We start from the raw sequence: 27,661 nt of genomic DNA, 5'->3' as shown, positions 1-27,661 counted from the left end.
GGGAAGAACAACATACTAGGATGCACAATGTTAAAAACAACAGACCCTTTGTTGCACACACTTCCATGGATACCCGAAGTACAAAAATTGTACAAATGTGGGTCCCCAAAGGACTGATAAGGCTTGGAACCAAATAGATTTAAGTACCAGATACTAAAATTTGTGTTTGCAGGAACAGCAGAAGAAAATAGAAATCAGTAACTCTACATGGTATCTGGACAGTGGATGTTCCAGACACATGACTGGACAGAAAAACCTACTCTCCGAGATAATGAGTTGCACTGGACCAAAGATAACTTTTGGAGACAACTCAAAAGGTAAAACCGTGGGTAAAGGTAAGATTATCTATGGTAACATAACCATTAATGATGTGTTATTAGTTGACAACCTTTGTTACAATCTAATTAGCATTAGTCAACTATGTGATAATGGTTATTCTGTAGCTTTTCAGAAGCACTCATGTGTAGTTAGAGATTCTGCTGAAACTACTGTATTAACTGGAAAGAGAGAAGGCAACAACTACAGAGTCTCTTGGAACTCAAATCATGTCAACACTCCTACATGCTTAGTTGCCTCGCTTAGTAATAAACACTGGCTATGACACAAGAAATTGAATCATCTGAATTTCAAGTCAATCAATCATCTCAAAAAGCAGAATATAGTTGATGGCCTACCTGATATTAATTTTGTTAAAAATCATGTTTGTTCTGCTTGTCAGCTTGGGAAACAGATAAGATCTAGTTTCAAGAACAAAGATAGCAAGTCAACTTCAAGATGTCTGGAATTACTGCATATGGATCTATTTGGTCCAATCCCTATCATGAGCTTAGGGGGAATGAAATATACTCTTGTTGTTATTGATGATTTTTCTAGATTCACTTGGGTAATATTTCTCGCAGGAAAAGATCAAACCAGTAGCCTCCTGATCAAGCTTCTGAAAAGGATTCAAAATGAAAAATCTTCTTCCATCATTAAAATCAGAAGTGATCGGGGTACTGAGTTCACTAACAAAAATCTTGAGTTATATTTGGATGAACAGGGGATTCATCATGAATATTCAGCTGCCAGAACACCTCAACAAAATGGAGTAGCTGAGAGGAGAAATAGAACTCTAAAAGAAGCAGCTAGAACAATGCTAGCAGATGCAGACATCTCTCAGCGCTTCTGGGCTGAAGCAATTAACACTGCTTGTTACACGCAAAACAGAACTATGGTCAACAAAAGACACAATCAAACTCCGTATGAAATATGGAAAGGGAATAAACCCAACTTATCTTATTTTCATGTGTTTGGTTGCAAATGTTTTGTACTAAATAATGGCAAAAATCACTTAACTGCATTTGACTCAAAATCAGATGCTGGACTATTTCTTGATTACTCTGCTGTAAGCAAAGCCTTTAGAATTTTCAACAATAGAACTCTTAATGTTGAAGAGTCGATTCATGTTGTCTTCGATGAAGACAACAGTGCTCCTAAAATATCTAACACGTCAGATTTAAGTAACAGGTTTGACAGGATCCACTTGGAACTGGACAGTGAAGATGATGTAGAAGCAAACATCAAGGATCTTCAAAATCCAGAACCAGACATTACGATAGTGGAACCAGAAGTACAGACATTAGATCTGCCAATACCAGCAGAAGACACTCAAGAACCTACTACTGGTTCCGTCGAGAACAATCTCAACATATAAAATCAGGAAGATATCCTTTTAAATCCTTTTATTTGGAGAAAATCTCATCCTCCATCATTGGTTATTGGTAATCCAGCAGCGCCTTTAAGAACCAGAAGGCAAATGATAAATGAATACATACATGCTGCGTTTATTTCTCAAGATGAACCAAAGAAGATTGAAGAAGCTCTTCCGGATCCCAGTTGGATAGAAGCTATGCAAGAAGAGCTGAATCAATTTGAGAGGAATAAAGTTTGGTTTCTAGTACCTAGACCTTCTCACCAAGCTGTCATTGGAACTCGGTGGGTATTCAGAAACAAAGTAAATGAGGAAGGAACAGTTGTAAGAAACAAAGCAAGACTGGTTGCACAAGGATTCAGACAAGAAGAAGGAATAGACTACGATGAAACCTTTGCACCAGTAGCTAGGCTCGAAGCTATCAGAATATTCTTAGCCTTTGTTGCTTTCAAAAACTTCAAAGTATATCAAATGGATGTAAAGAGTGCGTTTCTTAATGGTCTACTACAAGAGGAAGTCTATGTTGAACAGCCTCCAGGTTTTTCTAATCATTTGTTACCAAATCATGTTTTTAAATTATATAAAGCATTGTATGGTCTGAAACAAGCACCTAGGGCTTGGTACGACACACTTTCACAATTTCTCATTAATCATGGTTTCACCGTTGGTACTGTAGATAAGACTTTGTTTACCTTAGCCAAAAACAAACACATATTGTTAGTTCAGATTTATGTTGATGATATCATATTTGGGTCAACTAACCCCAAATTATGTGCAAAGTTTGCTAAGTTAATGCAGGACCAGTTCGAGATGAGCATGATGGGAGAATTAACATTCTTCTTAGGATTACAGATTAAACAACTTGATACTGGAATTTTTATAAATCAAGCCAAGTACACCAAGGAGCTTCTGAAAAAGTTCGGTATGGAAGCATGCTCTGCTGCTTCTACTCCAATGAGCTCATCTATTAAACTTGATAAAGATGAAAGTGGAATTCCAGTAGAGGTAACTCAGTATCGCGGTCTTATTGGTTCATTGTTATATCTGACTGCCAGTAAACCAGATATCATGTTTGCTGTTTGCATTTGTGCTAGATTTCAATCAAACCCTAAACAATCACATTACGCTGCTGGTAAAAGGATTTTAAAATATCTTAAGGGTACTCAAAATGTAGGCCTCTGGTATCCCAAGGACTCGTCGTTTAATCTTATTGGATACTCAGATGCTGATTATGCAGGACGTAAACTGGATAGGAAAAGCACAAGTGGTTTTTGTCAATTTCTTGGTGACAGGCTGATATCCTGGTTTAGTAAAAAGCAGACCTCCATAGCCACATCTACTGCAGAAGCAGAATATCTGGCTGCTGGAAGCTGCTGCTCTCAAATATTATGGATTCAGCAACAGTTAAAAGACTAAGGAATTCAAGCCTCCGAATCACCTATTTTCTGTGACAATACCAGTGCCATTGCAATCACACAAAATCCAGTACTTCATTCCAGAACGAAGCACATAGACATCAGACATCATTTCATCAGAGATCATGTGCAGAAGAAGAACATTCGTCTGGAATACATTCCTACTGATCAGCAAGCAGCAGACATCTTTACAAAACCTCTCCCTGAGAATAAGTTTTCTTACTTTCGAAATACACTTGGATTGATAGATTTAACTTAATTATTTATCATTATCTGATTTTTGGCTTAACTTTTCCTCTGTGATTATTCAGTTTCTAATTTTGCAGAAGGTAAAAGTTGAACGATGGAGACAATCAGTAGACATAATATTTCATTTTAGATTATGAATGTTTAACTTCGTTTAAGTTGTGCAGGCATTTATAATCTTCGGAAGACACAAAGACTCTTGCGACTGTTCATTTTCAACGGTTCAGATTGAAAGATTGCCAAAAGTCGTTTGGTGTTTAATATCCACTTATTAGTTGCATTTACCGAGGGGGAACAGTATCCTAGTCAGACCAAGATTTTTATACCTTTTTTCAGAAAACAGATAGAGTATTTGTCTTTTCGATAAAACAACAAGTCTGCTGGTTTTGTCATAGTGCTCAAATATTTCAGTACTCTGAAACTTCCAGTAGACGTTATCATAAAACGACAAATCTTCTTCTGATTATTTTTAGTAACCGTCTGGACAGCCCGCTTATTTCAAATTTTTAAATCATTCGCGTCTCTAACAAACTTTGCAAGTCTTTTCAAACATTCAACCATAAACATACTGACACGTGTCCTTATGTTTACTTGACGGCTGTACATTCATTTTCAAATATCATCTTCTAATTTTTCACTTTTACCGTTTCAAAACTGTTGCTACTCAGCTACTGCTTTCTCTTAATCATCTTTTATCTACTGCAAATTTTATCTGATCATTTCATCGTAGAGAAATGGCCGGAGCATACACTCTTAATGCATATCAAATCAACTTTGCTTCAGTTCTCAATGTCAAAGATAAGAATCTTGTTAAAATGTTTCAAGACCTTGAGAAATCAGGACTTCGAAACTTCTTGGAAGCACCAGCTGTGATATACAAAAATGCTCTTCTGGATTTCTACGCTAAGGCAACTGTGCATGAAGGAAAGATCGTCCACTCTCAAGGAGATGCATCCATCTCCATTGATGCCGCACTATCGAGCGCAACTTTTCTCCTCCCACTTTCAGGTACTTCTGAACTATCTGATATTTCCAAGCTAGAAATGTCTATTGCTCTTAGCACTTTCTCAGCCACTGGAGAAGAATTGTCTCCTTCTTGCCACAAAAAAGTTACTCAAAATGGAATATCAAATTCTGGCTGATATTGTGGCGAAGGCTATATTAGTCGAAGCTGGCACGTTCGACAAGTTAACAAAGGAGAAAGTTCAAGTGATGGCTGTCATCACTAAGGGAACTAAAGTGGATTGGAGTCATTTCATATTCAGAATCATGAAAGAAATGGTCATCAAGAAAAGTTCTGGATTTGCTGTTCAGATCAGCACAATGCTCAAGGATGCTGGTTTCGCTTTTACAAGTGAACAGGATGCTGTTTCGGTAACAATGATTGATGCTGAGAATGTACTCGCTTTAAGGCCCAAGCCAACCGTGGCTGAATTTGTTGCCTTGAAAAAGGAGATTGGAGAGACTCTTTCTGAGACTCAGAAACCTCAACGAAAGATTAAAAGGAAAAGAGTGATCGTCTCTACTGATTCTGATATAACAGTATCAGAAGAGTCTGCTGCTGATGTTCAACCATCCCTACCAACTCCAATCAAAAAGAAAGCACGGATTGTTCTTAAAATCAAGAAGACAGCAGCAATTTCTGAAATTGAGAAAGTGCCAATCAGACAGGTGTTTCCAGAAGTGGTTCCATCTGCACGATCTAATGCTCCTACTTCAGTGCAAGCTGCTGCATCTGTTCCAGCAACATCTACTGCTTCTACTTTCAGACCAATGTCTGTAATAGTGATTAGAGAACCAACAAGGGGGTCTTCTGCATTTCGACCCATTTTGCCTATTTCATCAACCGACAAAGGCAAAGGAAAGATGATTGAAGAACCACAACTTTTTGGACTCAGAACAACTGTGACCACAGGTGTTGATCTTCATTTGGCAGAAATAAAAAGCTTTGCCAATGATGACATGAATTTTTTTGACGAGTGGCACAAGGTCCGAATTTTTCATTCTTTTGCTTACTTCAAGAAGAAAGGATCCTATGGGAAAATAATGAACGCTGAGAAGAGGGTCTTTCAGCTTGCCAAAACAGAAAATGTAATCGAGGCCTTGCGTAGAAGAAGCTACATCCTCGAACAGCTGAAATGTCAGAAGTTGGAATCGGTTCTGAAAATTCTTAAATCAAATTTTGATCATACAATTCCTACTGCTGTTCAGGATCAAAACGTCATTCTGATTCTAACTGACAAATTGAAACAGATGAGTGAGCAACTTCTTGATCAAGAAAAGGGCTTTGGCGAGCCAATTGAATATCAAGTCGGCCTTGTTCCAGACTTTCCACAGATCCAGACAGTTGAGGAACAGACTACAGCTTCACCAAAAGCTTCTGTTCTCAGTACTCCTGCATCACCAACAAGGCCTCTTCAGTCATCATCTCTTTTGTCTGTGCATGAACTGGCTTCCGTTGAAGAAGTCATTGAGTCAATTGTTCCCACGTCCCCTACTACTCAGGAAGCAGTTCCAGCTACTTCATTGCCACAATCACCCTCTCCAACCGCAGAACAACATATGGCAGAATCAGATGCTGTATCTCTTTTGCCAAATCTAGAGAAATTTTCTGCTGCTCATCAAGCTGAAATGAAAGTTCTTCTGAACCCATAACTGCAGAACAATCAGCTTCACCTACTGCCGTTGCTCCAATAGAAGAGAACTTGGTCTCCAACTTGTTGCTCCTGATGAAGAGATTGTTCCTACCATAATTGCTGCCGAACCAAATGTCTCTGCTATTCCAGATGAAACCTCTGCTGACCCTGGTCCTTCTACTGCTGTGATGGACACCACTTCCCTCACCACCAGTCAAGTCTCTACTGCACTGATTGTCACTGATCCTGTTCAAACTCTCATGAACACTCGCGCTGCTGAAATGAGGCAACGCATGCTTGCGCGAACCCCCTCACCTGAATCAAAATCATTCAATTTGGAGTTTCAGATTGACGTTCTGCAAAAGGAACTCAATAACCTGTCTGATTTAGTCAAGCGGATGTCCTGTGAAAGCATATCAGAATTTAGTGGTGCTCAGTTATTCAGAGAACGAATGAGCAAACAAATATATAATACGGCGGAATCCGTGGAGAAAATGCATGCTGAAACCATTGTTTTCAGACAAGATGTATCGAGAAATTATAGTCACATCGTGCTTGCTCAAACTGATATACTAAATCGACTCACCGAGCATGATGATCTCATTCGATCATTTTCCACCTCCATGGAAGTAATGGATGCCAAGATTGATTCTCAAACTCAATCTCTCACTACTCTCAATGATCGTATCTCTACTCAAGCTCCGTATCTGGAGATGTTAACCAATGGCATTCAAAACTTGTCTGGAAGAATGAATGATCTTATGGCCCATGTGATTGCCGCTGATGCCAAAAAGGGGGAAGAAAAACGAAGAGATCCATCTGAAGCAGAACTAAGGCAATCAGAAGCTGAACCTTCAGATAGAAGATTTCAGGATCCTCAAGATGAAGAAGTCATTTACAGGGACATTGGAACTGATTGACAATTTACTGTGTTAATTTCATTGATATTATCTTTTTGCTAACTGATTATCTGTTATTTAACGCTTTCCTACTGTTTAGGTTTTGGCATTACCACAAAGGGAGAAATTGATAGACATGAATTAATTGTGGCGATGAAAATAAAAACCAACAGACCAGCAGCACTCATTAAGAAAACAGTAGACAAAAAGAAAATCAGAAGCTACTAGTCTAGTAAAACAAAAGCAGTAGAAATGATAGAAGATGTTGCCTAACGTGACTACTTTAAATGTTACCGTTAAAGTTACCAAGTACTAGTATTAATTGCAGCATTAAATACTATACGGAGTCATTTAATTCACTTTACCGATTTTAGTATAAAACATGACTGATTGTTTTATAGCTTTTCTGCAGGAACTTTTTTTTGGTAATAAAGCTGACTCTATCGGAAATCTGAAGACATCTTCTGATCATAAACGTTGAACTCAGTCGCTTATATATACATGGAACAAACCCTTACAGAAAGAGAACTCTACGCATAATATCTTTTCAAGGATCAACGCTATTTCACTCAACGAGACAACCTCGAAATTCCTTGATAACTTTGAGTTCAACACAAAGAAAAGTAGCACACGCTTCATAGCAAATATCTGATCTTTTGAAGATAATCTTGTGCTACTGATTCTTACACTCTTCACAATCTTTTACAACACTTATACTTTATCAGGAAGAGCTTGTAATCTGAAAAGAGTCTTTTCAGAACCTTTTGTATCACGTTCTTTTTTAGTCGAGTAACTAAGAGTTTCAGTAGGCAAATGTGTAAGTCCTTCTGAAGTGGGTGTGTACAAGAGTTGTACTGTAATATCCAAAATCTTTTAGTTATACCTTCTGGAAACAGGAGAAGGGGAGACGTAGAAGATTTCATCTTCGAACTTCCATAAACAACTACTGCCTACTGTTATTATTGTCTTTCACTTACTTCATCAGATTGTTTCCGTACCTATAATTGTAATCTAGGTGAAGGTATACGCAACAAGATAAACTACTATCTCTAACAGGATTTTAATACCTCATCAAAAGAAAGGAAAAACGAGTCAACAATACATTTTGGAGCAGTGTTGTTCCTCAATTTCCAACAAGATGTAAGTTTTAAATTTCAATGAAGGCTTAATAATGTTTAAAAGTAAGCTCTTATGATCTGATGAGATTTTACAGAGAAAGTCAATAATAAAATATTTTCTCAAGGTCATATCTACTTTATTTAAAATTAGTATTTTGCACATACATTTTTATCTAGGATACAACATAATTTTATATATTTTAATTTAGTTAATATATTTTTATTATCTTTATTAATTTTAAAAAAAAATTACTAAAAGTACATATATTTTGATAGAAAAAATAAAATTATGAAAGAAAGATTATTTCAAATAGTTTTAATTTTAATCTAAAAATAGTTATTACTCCTTTGGTCTACTATATAGAGACAGACTTGTGTTGTGTGTGCTTTCTTATAAATGGGATAATATTTATTTTGTTCCAGTGTTTTCTAAAATGATCCATTTTTCTTTTTCAACTGTCAAATTGTTCCCTAAATTTACTGTCCCTCCCATCATGTTGAAGTTAAAAAAATAATGGTAAAAAGTTCACCACCATTTAAAACTTCTGAAATGCAATCTCCTTCCCGTTTCTCCCAAATGGAAATCCTGGGACCTATGAACCACACACATCAAGTGTAAGGAAGCACAGAGTTCGTGAATTAACTTTCATCCACCACCAGATAACAAAACCAATTTTTTTTTTAAATAAAATCTTAGTGTCATTCCTATTCATGAATTTTGTATAATCTTTGATACTTAGAAAAGGAAACTAGTCAGCAAGCTCGAGTTTAGCTGTTATTTTATCCTGCATTCGAATTTCCATACGAATTTCATTGATGGTGGTTTGTTAATGATCTAATTTATGTGGTTGTATAATGTTTGATTTGAATTTTCATCTCTCAATTTTTAATGTTTAAAATTATTTTCTGGTGCAGAGTAAAATATATGTTGTTTTAATTTTGTTGGAGGAAAACCTAAAGTTTACAAGAACTGGAATGAAGCACATGCATAAGTTGATAATTTTGGTGGCATTTCTCACGAATCATACTATAATAGGCGAAGCATTTTTGGATAAACATGCATGTTGCCTATCCTACCGCTACTAAGAAGCAATATTCAAGTTCAACTTCGAGGCATGCTGAAAAAATATCTCAGTTAAGAAATGCTCAACTAGAATTAACACGTGAGAATCGCAAGAATGCTTTGAGAATTTCATATATTTTTGAAAAGATACGACAAATATCAAAATCTCTGTAGTTTATTTATGATGATTAAAGTAGTTACTGATGTCGGGTTTTGGAATTTTGTTTTTTGACATCTTTAAGTGGAATCCAAGATAAAGAATGTCTTCATAAACCATCAATACTTGTGGACTAACAATATTTTTTTTATTTTTGGATGTTGTAGATTATTTTTGTCATTCGAGGAAGCTCTTAAATGAGACATTGTTACAAAAAAAATTTCCTTCTTTCATAATGAACTGTTTGTTCACCAATGTATTAACTTGTAACTTTTTTCCTTTTTTTTTTTTTAATGCCAATTCATCACGTGTTGCTGCCTTATCAGATACGAATCTTTCATCCAAAACTATGGTGTTCCATTTCACTTTAATCACGTGGAGCTAACTGCATCGCACCTATATCCATCCATTTCATTATATTCTTTCAATGTTCTTTCCATCTCGATACTACTTTGTGGGATTATTTGTTCCTGCTCGACATTACTGTGTGGGATTGTTTGTTCCTGCTCAACACTACTTTCAGGTCTACTACAACTTTTTGGTTTATAGCCAAATTCACCACACCGCTTGCATTTGTTATTTCAATTCACCCCTTTTCAATTTTATTTGGTTCGAAGCTGGTTCTTCATCAGTTTCTCGTCTTCTCGACTTGGTCATCCTACCAATTCTTTTTTTATAAACCGGTGGTAAGGGAGGGTTAAGTGGCATGTCCATTCACTGGTATGATTGATCGTGAGTTAACATTTGTATGATACAACACTGTAATAACGATCTATATAAGCCTCTGGATTTACTTTCTTCCATCAAATTGTACATATAATATGTGGGCATGGAATGGCAGTCAACTCCCATTTTCTGCAGCTTCAACTAATCTTACTTAGGTTAACAAAAATGCAGATTGTGTAACCCCATAATTTGAAAATGCATCTCATCAGACATCATGGTTTTAAACACAGTATTTTCCATCAATGCTCGGGCAAATGACACCATCCTGTTTCTCATCCTTCGACCTGTTCAATCGAAATCTAGTCATCACAAATTTCAGATAGATTCAAACATTGGGATTATTGCCTTTTCCCTAACATCTAAAATCATATTGTCGAAACATTCACACATATTGTTCAGAAGTATGTCACATTTGGGAACTATGCTAAAAGATGACATGCGTAAGTTATGTTCGGGTTTTTTTGGCCAGACATTTATATGCTTTTTCATCAATCATCTTCAAATATTACAGGTCTTTCGAACTCTTCGACTCTCATGGCTCTTGGTGCTACCCAAAGGCCGGCATTCTTGATTGTCACACCTCTAAAACCATAATTTTTCATGTTTCTCAATAGATGCCTCACACAATTTATTTTGAGATTTTGGAAATAAATTCTCCAAGGAAAGAATCGACCTTTTTGTTTGTCGGACATAAATGTCGAAACATGTTGACTTTCAAATCGAATATCGTTATCCAACAAGCAAAGAAACCACATCCAACTATCCTTATTCTAACCGGCCAACAACTCATGTCATCATGTCTTGGTCTTCAAAAAAAAAATATCATTCACACCAACCACATGCCTACAAGCATCCTTGAAATCATCTTTGCATGCCCAAAAAAAAAAAAAAACACACACAAAGTCCCTTAAATCTTTGTTTGTCATCTTCATCAGACCTTTTCAATTCAACACATTGATTTATTATTTGGGTAAATTGTTCTTGTATGTTGCAATAAACTATTCTAAGAGCATTTTTTTTCTTAGCTAAATAAGCTTGTTTATATGAAATATTTACCAGCAAATGTTCACGTACATCTTCTCTGAACTCGTGGTACCTAACATGATTTGGTTTGAATTTATTCACAAAAGTTGAACACGATTATCTTGTCTTGATGCTTCTATATATCCTTATACAATTCCAGTAACAGTTTTTGTGCTCATGTTCGAATATCATTATTTGCCAACATGCATCTTTATTCATTTGTGACAAAATAATAGACGGCCATTTGATTCGAATAGGTTTCTTGTGAGACGGTCTCACGAATCTTTATCTGTGAGACGGATCAACCCTACCGATATTCACAATAAAAGGTAATATTCTTAGCATAAAAAGTAATACTTTTTCATGTATGACCCAAATAAGATATCCGTCTCACAAAATACGACTTGTGAGACCGTCTCACACAAGTTTTTGTCTTCTTTCACCTGTGTACTTTCCTCGAAACTTAAAATTTATCATCTTATCCATACCAAATCAAATTTATTTATTTGGTTATTAATATTTTAAGGTTTAAACCGATAACATAATGGTTCCAATTTTTATGCAAAATCGAACCAAACCATAGTTGAACGTCATACTTGATACAAATGCATTTCTAGGTTTCCTCTCAATTTTTTATTTTTATGATAATTTAGTTTATAAGAAACACTATTATATATTAAATTTCAGCTTTCAATAAACTCTATCGGCTTCTCACTTGGAAAAAATTTAAGGGAATCCTTCCCAATTTCCTAACACAGCTAACATTTCTAATTATTAATGATAATAATTTAAAAAATGTGCGTTGAAAAAAATTAAAATCACATCAATTATCAATACATTAGCAGAATTTGAGGATGGTCGATTTAGACAAACTTGCCAACTCTATTCAGGTGCATTTAAAAAAAAAAATTCTGGTAATCTCTAATTAAAAACTACAGGCCATTTTTCATAAGATTTTTAATAAAAAAATTATGATATTATATTATACATTTTGGATGAATGGTAAATAAAATTAATATTGTTCCATGTGCTCATAAATTCACATCAACAATTTTCTTCTGCATAGTATTATGATTATTCTATGTTATACTTGGAATATTTATCTTCCTCTGATGTGGTCAACTGTTAATCTTTGGATAATCAATATATATGTCGATTTTTATAAAAATGTAAAAGATTGATCACATGATCTAATAATATTAAAATAAGAGAGAAAAACACTAATGATATAACTAGTAATATTACATAAAATAATTACCATATTACTAAAGTTAGTCGATACTATATATAATAGTAATTAATGGAGAAGTTTGGAAGGTGAGGGAGTGGGCAGCATCACCAAATTCCGTGTGGTGCAAGTAGTACCAAATATGCGTCTTTGGGAATAAATTTAAAAAATAAATTGATTGATTGATTTAGCCACTTAAACTCGCCATTTGGCACTTTGCCTTTTATTTTAAATCATCTTTTCTTAATTTTTTTTAATGATAGTGATTTGAAATCAACAACCCCTTACCTTTCTATACACATTAATTAAATCATTTTATTTTAATCAAATGAACCACACTGAATAATTTTTGTGTGACAAACTCATACAAAAAAATATTGATAATAAAAATCGAATGTTTGAATATTAATCAAACGTTGATCTACTCTATTAGTTTCGGAAGAACCACCAAACGACCTTTTCTTAATTAATAGGAAATTAAGTGCATGTCGTTTAGTAAACGAAGACCACACCTAGATGTTTACTTTCCATTTCACACACACGTGGAAAATACAATACACACTTGCATAGTTTGCTTCATATTTTAGATAATTATTTTGACTTTGTCTAATAAAGTGTTGACTAAGCAAGGTCTCTTATTTTGTATATTAACGATATTGTTATTAAATTAAAACTTGAGTATTTTTTCAAACGAAATGAGGTAGTTGTATTTTTTTAAAAAAAATTACAATGGTGGCAGATTTTTTTGTTTTTATGTGGATTCGAACTCATATTTGTAGATCATTAATTTGGCATTTGTGTGCAGGTCTTTTGTGAGACGGTTTCATAGATCTTTATTCGTGAGATATGTCAACTATGCTTATATCTACAATAAAAAAAATATTTTTAGCATAAAAATTAATATTTTTTCATTAGTAACTCAAATATAATGTTTGTATCACAAAATAGACCAATGAAATTATCTCACATGAGTTTTTGTGTTTGTTTAATAAAATGTTGACCTGGGAAGGTCTATTATTTGTAATTTTCACACGATGATTATTAAATTTAAGTTTTGAGTTTTATTTTAATGAAATGAGGTATATTTTGTTCTTTTTTAAAAAAAAAAATTCAAGGGCAAATTGTGAATAAACACCTAAACTCTAGTTTCATTTAAGTTTTTACTCCTCCTTCCTTAAAAGTTAGTTTACGGTTCCTAATTTATTTAAAATTTTGCAAAATCATCCTTGAGCTTTTCAATCTTAGTTTGTAACGTTGTTATACATATCGAGCATGTTCTTAAAGATGTATATCATAAAAACATAAAGTTACACAAGGTTTCAGCTTATATACCTTGATCAAATTTTGTTGGAACTTTTCAAGTTCGCAATCTTGATTTTGGTGCTAACAAAACGTGTTAATTTGTGTTACTAATAATTTACCTTAGTGTGCAGAAGCTAGGATCAGTCACGAGCTGTTTACATCGCAAACTGAAGACTCAACTAGTCGCACAAACTGAATCAGTATAACTGATTAAGTCAATTGAGCAGTCCAGGTGATTGTCCAGTTGATAGGTGGTTCAGCAGGAGAACCGCAGAAGCCTGGCCAGCCGAAAGAGTGTTCAACTGATGAAGAAACCCAGCTGATCAGTTCAACTTAACGAGAGTGAAATCAGTTCAACTGACAAGTCAACTGATTTCACCAGCCCAACTGAAGATCAGTTCAGCTGACCAGTTCGGAGCATCAGTCAGAATCTTTCAGCTGTAGATGAAGACAAACTCTTTCAGTGGATTCCAGCTGTACGTGAAGGTACAAATCCATTGCCCAGTCAAAGGACAATAAATGGACGTTGCATCAGAGCATTAAAGACAAAACGTTTCAGAAGGGCAGTCGAAAAGTCGAAGACACAAAGTCCAAAAAACGAATTCAAGATGCAACGGATATAATAATTGAGTCTCACTATACGATCAGTTTTCCCGCCTATATAAAGAGAAGATCAGTGAAGACTCAATAATATACAGAGAAAAGAAGCTTCAACAGAAAAATAAGAGAGAAAGGGCACGCACATTGTACATCAGCTTTCAGAATCAATCAGCCGAGAGGGAACTCTTCAGAGTCATATCAGCTTAGATTAGAAGCATAATTTTCTCAATGTGTGAGAACATCCTTGTTCAGTTCTCACACACAAACTCTCTCAGCCACTCAAATACAGTCTTACACAAAGACGTTAAGCTTGTGTATGTAGTCTTTGACACATAGACGTTAAAGAAGTGTTGGCTGAAGGCAGCAAAGAAGTGTTGGCTGGAAGGTGCTGCCTTCAGTCGTAGCTAGGAGTTCAATTTAGGCAGTAGTGTAAGTCCTAGCTGAGTGGGTTTGTACAAAGTGTTGTATAAATCAAAGTCTTCTAGTGGATCCTCCCCGTGGAGGTAGAAGGGGTGACGTAGGAGCAGTTGAAGTCTCCAAACATCCATAAACATATCTTGTGTATTTAACTGATTAACTGTTGTTTTCAAACTGTTTGGATCAGTTAGAGTATCCGTCAGTTCAGTTGTCACCATAACTGAACTGATGAATGCAAAAACTAATATAACCTTTTTCGGTTATTCAGTTTACATGAGATAAAATGTTTTCTAACATAACAGTCATCTTCACGAAGAATTACTTCGAGTTACTTCCGCTTGGTTTTAAACCAAACTCGATTTAATTCATCGGTGTTAACATTCTTAGAACACGAGCTATTGCAGCTCATTGGAGAATATAGTGTTCGAAATGCCTTCCAAGGCACTAGCACACTCTATCCTTCGGTTGGTATCAGAGCTAGTTATTCTAAGAAGAACATTTGAAGAAAACTGTATTTTAAAATAGTGTTAAAAGCTATTTAAATATATTTCATACAATTTTCAAAACTATTTGAAAATATTTAAATGTCGCTCTTTAGCAAGGAGTTGAGAGGATTGGTTCTGCAACTAACGTTGTAGCCACTTCTCTAGATTCTTAGCTTTGGGGTTTTAATCAGCCTGCAGCGGACTGAGAATCATCTGCAAAGATGCACAACTAAATTGCTCGATGAACAAGACTTCAGTTGCAAGCCTACCAGGTCAGCTGTTCTTCAGACAAAACTCATCCATGTTAGGATGTTGGTCGATTTAATCACCAGCTGAATTCCACATGAGCCTAGTCAGAGTCTGCTCGACCAGTTGGGTAAGCACAGGGGTGAAGTTCAAAGCAGTTTAACTCGTTTCTCTAGCAAATTGAACTCATGACCGATGCAGCATTTCAAGCAGTGAAGCAACCAGTTGATGGTATATCCAGTTCTGTCACATAAACCGACTGATATCTGAAGTTGTTTAAAATATGCTATTTTTGTAGCAATTTTTCATTTTCAACTGATGTATGTACTCAGATGTAAATACAAGAAAATCTATTTAAATAAACATCATGTTTATTCAGCTGTGTTTAATTGTGACTGAATGAATATTTCCACATTTCTTGTCTACGATGCTTGAATGATTATAAGCACTGAATGAACGATTAGATAAGTATATTTCAAATACGGGCTTTTACTCAGTTTCTGAGGGGGAGTTTTTCTTTTACCCTCAAACTGAAAAAGTGTTTTTCAATCAGTTTTTAAAATTCAGTTGTTGAGAAGAATTCTTCCTTTTTCATCAAATGAAAAGTTTTTTTCAAAGAGGTTTTCAATTCAGTTTTGGAGGGAGAGTTTTTTTTTTTTACCCTCTATCTCTAAATAGTTTTCAAAACTTCTTTAATTCAATTCTTGAGGAGGAGCTTTTAACAATGTTTGAATATATTAACCCTTAAACTGAATATATTGTGCTTAACTGCTCAAGTTTTGCAATCATCAAAAAGGGGGAGATTGTTGGAACTTTTCAAGTTCGCAATCTTGATTTTTATGCTAACAAAACTTGTTTAATTTGTGTTACTAATAATTTACCTTAGTGTGCAGAAGTTAGGATCAGTCACGAGCTGTTTACATCGCAAACTGAAGACTCAACTGATCGCACAAACTGAATCAGTATAACTGATTAAGTAAATTGAGCAGTCCAGGTGATTGTCCAGTTGATTGGTGGTTCAGCAGGAGAACCGCAGAAGCCTAGCCAGCCAAAGGAGTGTTCAACTGATGAAGAAACCTAGCTGATCAGTTCAACTGAACGAGAGTGAAATCAGTTCAACTGACGAGTTTACTGATTTCACCAGCCCAACTGAAAATCAGTTCAGCTGACCAATTCGGAGCATCAGTCAGAATCTTTCAGCTGTAGATGAAGGCAAACTCTTTCAGTGGATTTCAGCTGTACGTGAAGGTACAAATCCATTGCCCAGTCAAAGGACAATAAATGGACGTTGCATCAGAGCATTAAAGACAAAACGTTTCAGAAGGACAGTCGAAAGTCGAAGACACAAAGTCCAAGAAACGAATTCAAGATGCAACGGATATAATAATTGAGTCTCACTATACGATCAATTTTCCCGCCTATATAAAGAGAAGATCAGTGAAGACTCAATAATATACAGAGAAAAGAAGCTTCAACAAAAAAATAAGAGAGAAAGGGCATGCACATTGCACATCAGCTTTCAGAATCAATCAGCCGAGAGGGAACTATTCAGAGTCATATCCGCTTAGATTAGAAGCTTAATTCCCTCAATGTGTGAGAACATCCTTGTTCAGTTCTCACACAAAAACTCTCTCAACCACTCAAATACAGTCTTGCACAAAGACGTTAAACTTGTGTATGTAGTCTTTGACACATAGACGTTAAAGAAGTGTTGGCTGGAAGGTGCTGCCTTCAGTCGTAGCTAAGGGTTCAATTTAGGCAGTAGTGTATGTAACATCCGAAAAATCAGTCCACGTAAACCACATGCATGCAAAAAATTTTAATTGCTTAATTGTTTTATTTAATTGCTTTTAAATGCTAGCATGATGTTTACTATATGATTAAATGTAAAATTGTATGATTAAATGATTATATGACATGGTTTCATGAAAATAAGAATTTTGCACGAATATTCGATAATAGGCAGGGGAAATGAGACCGGAGACGACCAAGACAAGAATATGTATTTTTATTTAAATAGTGGTAAGGCTTCCTAATATGATTAAAAAAAATGATTTAAATTTTCGAAAAATGTTGGAGTTCGAATTATTTTTCGAATCGAGCTCGATTTTTCCCGGGAAGCCGGTTTTGGGCAAATAAGGAGTTTTAAAATATCAAAAATATTATTTTTGGGAAATTTATTTTATAAACTTTTATGATTTATTTAATTAAGTGTTATTGGGCCCAATTTAATTAATTTAAGTAGGCCCAATTACCCTTAAGCATGCAAGCCCAAAACCAAAGCCCATTAATATGTAATTAAGTTTATAAATAACTAAACCTAGTCTTCAAACCCTCATATTTCAGCCTCCATCAGCCGAGAACACCTTGCACACATTCACAATTTTTTTGAAAATAAGGAGAAGAAAAAGGCTAGGAGTTCTTCGTCGTCTGGTCGTCCAACGTCGCACTCTCGCCGAAGATCGTATATTCGAGCGTTATAAATGCAAAGGCACGTTTTTTAAACTTTTTTTAAACATCATACAAATCATAATATGTGTGTGTTAATTGACTATGCATGAAAAACATTGGTCTTCGATTATTTTACAGTACGTTACGTATTTTCAAAGTTTCGATGATTTCAATCTTATTTTAAAAACGTTTTTGAATCCAACGAGTACGCTGCCAAAACATGATAAAATATGATTGAATTATGGACAAAACATGAAAAAATAATTCAGATAATAAGGCTGGAACCGAAGTGTAAATTCAGAAAAAAAAAAAAAAGAAAACCGTAGGATTGCATGGGTTATTCAAAGTTCAAGGGTTCAATAGTTTGCATGGGTTCAAGGGGGCTCGGTCAGGGCTGGCTAGGGCTCGAGGAGGGTCAGGGGCGAGGGCCTGGTAGAGTCCTAGTGGGCTAGGACTCGCGCATCAGGGAGGAGAAGAGTCCTCGGTTGATAGGACACTTCTCGAAGATGATATCTGGTGTGGCCGAGAGTTACAGAGGGTTGCTCGGCTTGGGGTGGGTTAGGTGGTTCATCAGGGTCCTAGAATGATGGGCAGGGGTCGGGCTAGGGGCTGGAGTGGTGGGCTCGATGCTGGTTGATCAAAACGCGAGGAAGCGCAGGCAGCAAAAAAAACGCGCGCAGCTGATGTCTTCTGATTTTGTGCTTCGCCTCTTGGGTGCAGGGCTTGGGTTGGTCTGGGCTTGGTCTGGGCGTGGTCTAGGGAAGGTTAGGGTCGTGTGGGCTCGGTGGTGATTCGGCTGGAAGGGTCCAGGTTTGGCTAGGAATTCTTGAGCGTGATTCTCCTTGAGCGCAGGAATTGGGTCTACTGTCCAGGAGGTTTTGAGCGACTTAGGGGCTGATTCTATGGGCTGGGCTTGGTCAGTAGGGTGCCTAGATGGGTTGGCTAGGTTTTGGCTCGAGATGGCTCGGGCGTGGCTCGAGTAAATTGGGAGATGGTTCGGATGGTTCGATTAGATGTCAATATTTCGAAATTAAGAACAAAAATTGAATCCATGGGTCCACGGGTGTGGCTCATGACTTGAAAGGGTAGAATAAATACTAAAAATGTTATGTTTAAAATTTGGGATTAAAATAACGAGTTTTGGAATTTTCCGGGATTTAATCGCCGCACGAAACGCTAATTAACGCATTAATTGAAACGCCTAGTTTTATGCTTTATAAAATCATGAAAAATTAAATTTAAGCTTGAATAATTATTAAAAGTCTAAATTTTTAATTTGGGAATTTTATATTAAGGTTTGGTTTAATTCGGGATTAAAATGCGTTAATATGTCTTAATTAAAGATTAATTTACAAGTCAACGATTTAAGCCAAATAAAAATATGAGAAAATTCATTTAAGCTTAAATAATTATTTAGAATAATCTCATGTCATTAAAAGTGAGAAAAAGATAAATTCAAGAATTTTTACGTCCAGGGGCAAAACGGTAATTTTACAATTAAAAAAATACGTAAACGCTTGGCAGCGTCCCGAAGGATCATAACGCATGTTAAATGATATTATATGATTTAAAAATGATGATTTTGATGATAATATGTATTTTTATGATTTATGTTAAAGCTGTGCAATTTATACTGTTTAAAATGCTATTTTTGGAAAGTTGTCGTATTTTATAATTTTTAAAGAAAAGAAAAAATATTTTGAGGGATGTGAATTGATTGTGACAAAAGATATGATTATGATATATGATTTTGTGGGGATAACGTGAGAGGAAAAGGCCCCAGAGTGAACATATTTACGGGGAAAGGCCCCAGAGGGAACCCATGTTTGGGAAAAGGCCCCCTAGGGAACCCGTCTATGGGAAAAGGCCCCCGAGGGAATCCCAACGATCGTATTTCCACAGTGGAGCCTAGTGCACACCCCCATGGACCATGTGAAGCTAAGACTGCAGTCGACCAAAGGATAAAAGCTAGTCACTTTCAAGGATCAAACTTCACCCAAAATGATATATGATTGAAAGCTTATGATAAAAATGATTTTTATGATATATGATTTATGATAATAATTAAAGCTATTTTTAAATGATTTATTTATGCTTAAAGTTATTTTAAAATGATTTTACTATTTATGATTTAATTATACTTGAATGATTTTTAATGGTTTATTTATGTTCAAAAGATTATTTTAAATTAAAATATGATTTTTAAATGCATGTGGATGTATATGTATTATTTGTTATCTATGTTTAGAACGTGTTGAGTCTTTAGACTCACTAGGTTTGTATGATGCAGGATTTGATGATTTTTGGAGGCAGTGACGATTGAGTCGATCGAGTGCAGCAGTACACACCCGAGGGCCTTTATGTTTCCGCACTAGCTTATTAGATTTGTGATTTAAAGATTTATGTTCATGATTTTTATTAGAAATATTTTTATGCTTTATTTATTGTTAGTTGATCTTTTTAAAGGTCAATTTAGGAAGTTTTGGTTAGGTGATGATTTAGGATTTTGTTTTATGCACTTGAGATTTAAATTGTTAAATTATTTTATTTTGTAATTTAGAATTTATAGTTAAAAAAAAAATCGAGGTCATTTCAGTGTAAGTCCTAGCTGAGTGGGTTTGTACAAAGTGTTGTATAAATCGAAGTCTTCTAGTGGATCCTCCCCGTGGAGGTAGAAGGGGTGACGTAGGAGCAGTTGAAGTCTCCGAACATCCATAAACATATCTTGTGTATTTAACTGATTAACTGTTGTTTTCAAACTGTTTGGATCAGTTAGAGTATCCGTCAGTTCAGTTGTCACCATAACTGAACTGATAAATGCAAAAACTAATATACCCTTTTTCGGTTATTTAGTTTACATGAGATAAAATGTTTTTTAACATAACAGTCATCTTCACGAAGAATTACTTCGAGTTTCTTCTGCTTGGTTTTAAACCAAACTCGATTTAATTCATCGGTGTTAACATTCTTAGAACACGAGCTATTGCAGCTCATTGAGAATATAGTGTTCGAAATGCCTTCCAAGGCACTAGCACACTCTATCCTTCAGTTGGTATCAGAGCTAGTTGTTCTAAGAAGAACATTTGAAGAAAACTGTGTTTTAAAATAGTGTAAAAAGCTATTTAAATATATTTCATACAATTTTCAAAACTATTTGAAAATATTTATATGTCGCTCTTTAGCAAAGAGTTGAGAGGATTGGTTCTGCAACTAACGTTGTAGCCACTTCTCTAGATTCTTAGCTTTGGGGTTTTAATCAGCCTGCAGTGGACTGAGAATCATCTGCAAAGATGCACAACTAAATTGCTCGATGAACAAGACTTCAGTTGCAAGCCTACCAGGTCAGCTGTTCTTCAGACAAAACTCATCCATGTTAGGATGTTGGTCGATTTAATCACCAGCTGAATTCCACATGAGCCTAGTCAGAGTCTGCTCGACCAGTTGGGTAAGCACAGGGGTGAAGTTCAAAGCAGTTTAACTCGTTTCTCTAGCAAATTGAACTCATGACCGATGCAGCATTTCAAGCAGTGAAGCAACCAGTTGATGGTATATCCAGTTCTGTCACATAAACCGACTGATATCTGAAGTTGTTTAAAATATGCTATTTTTGTAGCAATTTTTCATTTTCAACTGATGTATGTACTCAGATGTAAATACAAGAAAATCTATTTAAATAAACATCATGTTTATTCAGCTGTGTTTAATTGTGACTGAATGAATATTTCCACATTTCTTGTCTACGATGCTTGAATGATTATAAGCACTGAATGAACGATTAGATAAGTATATTTCAAATACGGGCTTCTACTCAGTTTCTGAGGGGGAGTTTTTCTTTTACCCTCAAACTGAAAAAGTGTTTTTCAATCAGTTTTTAAAATTCAGTTGTTGAGAAGAATTCTTCCTTTTTCATCAAATGAAAAGTTTTTTTCAAAGAGGTTTTCAATTCAGTTTTGGAGGGAGAGTTTTTTTTTTACCCTCTATCTCTAAATAGTTTTCAAAACTTCTTTAATTCAATTCTTGAGGGGGAGCTTTTAACAATGTTTGAATATATTAACCCTTAAACTGAATATATTGTGCTTAACGGCTCAAGTTTTGCAATCATCAAAAATGGGGAGATTGTTGGAACTTTTCAAGTTCGCAATCTTGATTTTGATGCTAACAAAACTTGTTTAATTTGTGTTACTAATAATTTACCTTAGTGTGCAGAAGCTAGGATCAGTCACGAGCTGTTTACATCGCAAACTGAAGACTCAACTGATCGCACAAACTAAATCAGTATAACTGATTAAGTAAATTGAGCAGTCCAGGTGATTGTCCAGTTGATAGGTGGTTCAGCAGGAGAACCGCAGAAGCCTGGCCAGCCAAAGGAGTGTTCAACTGATGAAGAAACCTAGCTGATCAGTTCAACTGAACGAGAGTGAAATCAGTTCAACTGACGAGTTTACTGATTTCACCAGCCCAACTGAAAATCAGTTCAGCTGACCAATTCGGAGCATCAGTCAGAATCTTTCAGCTGTAGATGAAGACAAACTCTTTCAGTGGATTCCAGCTGTACGTGAAGGTACAAAGCCATTGTCCAGTCAAAGGACAATAAATGGACGTTGCATCAGAGCATTAAAGACAAAACGTTTCAGAAGGGCAGTCGAAAAGTCGAAGACACAAAGTCCAAGAAACGAATTCAAGATGCAACGGATATAATAATTTAGTCTCACTATACGATCAATTTTCCCGCCTATATAAAGAGAAGATCAGTGAAGACTCAATAATATACAGAGAAAAGAAGCTTCAACAAAAAAATAAGAGAGAAAGGGCACGCACATTGCACATCAGCTTTCAGAATCAATCAGCCGAGAGGGAACTCTTCAAAGTCATATCAGCTTAGATTAGAAACTTAATTCTCTCAATGTGTGAGAACATCCTTGTTCAGTTCTCATACACAAACCCTCTCAACCACTCAAATACAGTCTTGCACAAAAACGTTAAACTTATGTATGTAGTCTTTGACACATAGATGTTAAAGAAGTGTTGGCTGGAAGGTGATGCCTTCAATCGTAGCTAGGAGTTTAGTTTATGCAGTAGTGTAAGTCTTAGCTGAGTGGGTTTGTACAAAGTATTGTATAAATCAAAGTCTTCTAGTGGATCCTCCCCGTGGATGTAGAAGGGGTGACGTAGGAGCAGTTGAAGTCTCCGAACATCCATAAACATATCTTGTGTATTTAACTGATTAACTGTTGTTTTCAAACTGTTTGGATCAATTAGAGTATCCTTCAGTTCAGTTGTCACCATAACTGAACTGATGAATGCAAAAGCTAATCTACCTTTTTTCGGTTATTCAGTTTACATGAGATAAAATATTTTCTAACATAACAGTCATCTTCTCGAAGAATTACTTCGAGTTTCTTCCGCTTTGTTTTAAACAAAACTCGATTTAATTCATCGGTGTTAACATTCTTAGAACACGAGCTATTGCAGCTCATTGGAGAATATAATATTCGAAATGCCTTCCAAGCACTAGCACACTCGATCCTTCAATTTTTTTTTAATGACACATTATGCTTCCGTAAAATAAATTGAACAATTACAGGATTGCCTTCGGGTTGTATCCACCGGATTTTACAAACTGCTCCAATGAAGCGCAATAACTTAAATTACGTTTAATCATAAAAAAATTATTTATTTAAATTTGCAGCGGAAAAATGGCTTAAAATACTTTAAAATGGACCCTAGGACCTGGAAAAATTTCCTCATGACCTCCGCGTAAATATGACATACCAAAAATTTAAAATACATGTAAAAAGAAAATGACTCAAGAACGACGATGCGGTATTCATAAACAAACACATACAAATGCAGACCAGGCACAAGATATAAATATCACATGCAGCAGCTCAAATAAGTCGACAAGGCTCTCAAACAAAATAAATTAAATTCAAACAAGCAACTATCAATCCCAATACTAGTATAGGTACACGGGGCATCTCTCCGGATAATAAAACGCAACAAAAACTGATCACAACTCAACATGTATAAATATAGCTAGCTGAAAAACTCTGACGAACCAAAACCAAATAATCCAACCTCAACCACGAGCTCCTTCAGCGGACCTCCGTCTGGTGCTACAAGACCACTCGGGAGATCTACCATGGTACCCAAAAGCAACCACAGCAGCCTCCATAGTAAACAACTGAGATTAGGATTCTGGTATGAAACATTTTAACAAACATAACAATAACATAAATCATGCATCAATATATATATATATAGATGAAATGTGAAATTCATGAACATGGCTCAATATCAACGGAGTAAACAGAGCCAAACAAACGATACGATCGACAAGAATAATGCTCGAGCAAAACACAGGGGAGCTATATCGTCATGCAGCTAAACCGGCCTGCCAAGTATGCAAGGGTATACCAGGCTATGCTAATCAACATCCCCAACTTGGCCTCCATACAGCTGTAATGATATATAACAAGAATGGCGCAAAGAATTAGAACTGGATATCACAATCCCAGCGCTCACCCCGAGGGCTACACTAACAACATGATTGATCAATCTTAACTACGTTTCAGTGTGTATCAATATAGGCCTATCAGCCACACCTTGATCCAGAGTTATAGAACAACCAGTGTCGAATAACAATGAATAACAGTAACTGGTCAACAAAAACGATAGGGCTCAAGATATATGTCATAACGGTATGCCCTAGACTAAATATAAATGAAAATATAACTCAACAAGGCATTTAACAATTCAACAATCCATATAAACAACAATAACAAATCATAAATATGCTTAAAACATAATTTAAGTATTATCTTTATATGTTATCGAACTCTAACGTACTTATGCCAACTAACAAAGATCAATCCACAACTTTAAATCTCCTCGACCTTAACACGTCCAAACAGTTTAACCTTTGATTCTTTAAATTCCTGAACCGAGAAGGCCTACAAAACAAACCCAATCAGCTGGAAATCGAGCTCAAAAGCTGTCCAAAAATTGAAGGAAACAACTTATGCTTGAACTACGTAACTACATATACTAAATCTCACAGGGGAATGCTCGAACTCGACTGAAAATTTTGAAGCATAGGTGGAATAACTTTCTATGTTCGAACATGAGTTACAAAAATCAGAAATCAAGGTTTTTAGCAAAGAAATTGTAGGAAGATTACTTCACACAACTCACACAGAAGGTCAACGAAGATGGGACCACAAAAAAATCTCTATTTTTGGCTTGAATAAAAGCTACTAATGTCTGGAACAAAACCCTTCAAACCAATTGAAATTCCACTGACGAATGAAAAAGATATTGATGATCAAAGTTGGAGAGTTTTGGTGCGACGGGAATTGGGTTTTGGGATTGATGGTTTTGACTGAAACGGGATTCTTATGGAGTAAGCTTGTTCTTGAATGAGCTATCGAAAAAGCTTGGACAAGATTATTTCCTTATATTTTATTTTGAGTTCAAAACTTGATCTGGTCTATTTTATTCTAACTCTCATGTGTTATTAAATTTCAATATATATTTTAATATCATCTATAAAATACAATATTTCTTATACATAATGATAATTATTTTAACTCAATAATTATTCTAAATGCCAAAAATACCAATTAATTAATTACAGGGCCTTACAACTCCTCACATCTTAACCACACAGTCGCAATAGATAGTTCTTGAGGTAGATGCCTTCAACAACCCTTAGAACAACTTTGTTTCGTTTACTACCTCTGAATAGTAAATTAGTTCAATTTTAAAATAATACATGAGAATGACAATAATACTTAGACTTTTTATTCAAACATACAAACTATTATTACATAATATCCTCTGTAAAGGATGAGGAACTTGCTTAGCTACATATAGTAGCCAGAATTACAACACACATATAATAAAAAAAAACTATTGCAAGTTTATTTTAAGAGAAAATGAAGAGGTTGAATGATGTTTCATTGTTCTTCTGCCTTGGTATTTATAGATGTAACGTCCTAAAAATTTGAGGGTCCACATGAACAACATACATGCAAGTTATCAAACTTCTTAGGTATTTTGATTATTTTTAATGCATTTAAGGAATGATTGTGACATGAACATATGTTTTAACTTGGCTTATTAAATAATTATTTTTAATTATTTAATATATGGTGTAAATATGTATGATTTTCGAAAATAGGCCTTGGTGGGGTACTTTTACTTGTCGGATCATATCTTAAACCGATACACAAAATTTAGCGAGTCGGAGGACTTTTTGAAGGTTCGGGTAATATTTTCAAAAATGTATCTAGAGATACATTCTAGATACATTTTTCGGGAGGTTTTTTTTTAGCTTAATGGGATTATTTTATTGCTTGATGGTCCTAAAATCCTTTTAATCACTTTATTTTTAATTAAGGGACCCATTAGTACTAATTATTTTATTAAAACCCTACACCCAAACCCTAACCTAATCTCCCTACACTTCGGTCGCCCCACTCCTTGGATAAACAACAACAATTTTCGAAAAACACAGCAGCCTCCTTCGAAAATTCTCCCAAGTACTACGCGAACGTCTCTAAGGTTTCGAGCGTATAAATGCAAAGGCACGCCAAAATATCTTTTCTCATCATTCACATCATTATATGCTTATTTGTGTGTTTATGCATGAGAAACTATTATATCTATTATGTTGCATTGTTTTTACATAGTTTTGCTACGAAATATGCATATGTTTGACATGTACTCACGTTTTTCCATGTCCTTGCAAGGGCTGCTAGATCTAGGTTTAAAGGGATTAAACACGTTGAGATCTATGGTGGATAAGGTATAGAGGGCGTCGGTTCAGGTTTAAAGGGAAGGGGCCGACCGTATGCTTCTATATCTAGGGTTTCCATGGCTGGATCGGCAGAAATGGAATATGCAGCCATGCATGGCTTGGTTCCAGTCGTGGACCAGAATTTTTATGAAAATACGAATAATACGTTGCATGCTTGATTTTAAGAAAATTTACCTATATGCATGATTTTTATAAGTGATGAATATGATGATATGTTTTTGAATGATTGGAGTTGACTGTGAGTAACACGAACACAGACATTTACGTTTATGTTCATGTTTTGAAAGATCATGAAAGTTACTTTTTTTACAGTACTTTTCACTGTTGCATGATATGTATACGTACTTGTTATAACGGTTCATGTGTGTTGAGTATTTAGACTCACTAGGTGTGAATGATGCATGTGAACAGTTTGTTGATGAAAAGACTGGAGGCACTGAAGACTGAGTAGGCTGAGCTTGGGGTGCATATGTTAACCCGTGGACCTTGCATTCTTCCGCATATTATGATCACAAGTCTTGGGTGTAAACAATATTTTAAATGTTTTTGCATCTCTTTATACGTTGATGATTTTGACAGACGTTGAATTCTTTTAAAACAGTAGACTAGGAGATGGATTTCATTTTAAGATTTAATTAACTGCGATTATTTTTTTCAGTGGTTGGACGACTTTTAAAAATGCATGATTGACTGCTTTTATTTCATGCATGTGTTTGAGTATTTTCGAAAGGAGTTTTAAAAAAAATTCAGTAGAATATTAAGCAGTAGATGTTTCAATAGAAGTCTTGGTGGTTTGAAATCTGGACTTCAAATCTTGTAAATTATTCTGCCAGTTGTGGCCGACAACATCTTGTGAGTGGTGGTCATTTCAACCACTAGTTAGTGACTTCTCTTTATGGGTGGTTGAAAGTTCTCTCTTCCACTAGTTAGTTGAATCATATTTTAATGGTAGTCCATCATCCACTAATGGAGTGGTTGGATCGCATGCCCGCTTTATCTTTGTTAAGGAATCTTATGTCTTTTTATAGTTTCCGAGAAAATTGTTTTTTGTGTGGTATCTCACAATTTGGATTTGTTTCTACATTATGTTTTCGGACAGATCTTGTTCGAAAACATTTCCCGAATTTTGGCTCCTTCT

Source organism: Primulina tabacum, chromosome 11 (assembly GCF_025594145.1).
Source record: "Primulina tabacum isolate GXHZ01 chromosome 11, ASM2559414v2, whole genome shotgun sequence".
NCBI classification, from domain to species: domain Eukaryota; kingdom Viridiplantae; phylum Streptophyta; class Magnoliopsida; order Lamiales; family Gesneriaceae; genus Primulina; species Primulina tabacum.
The sequence above is the reverse complement of the archived record's forward strand: the minus strand, read 5'-3'. Positions refer to the sequence as shown.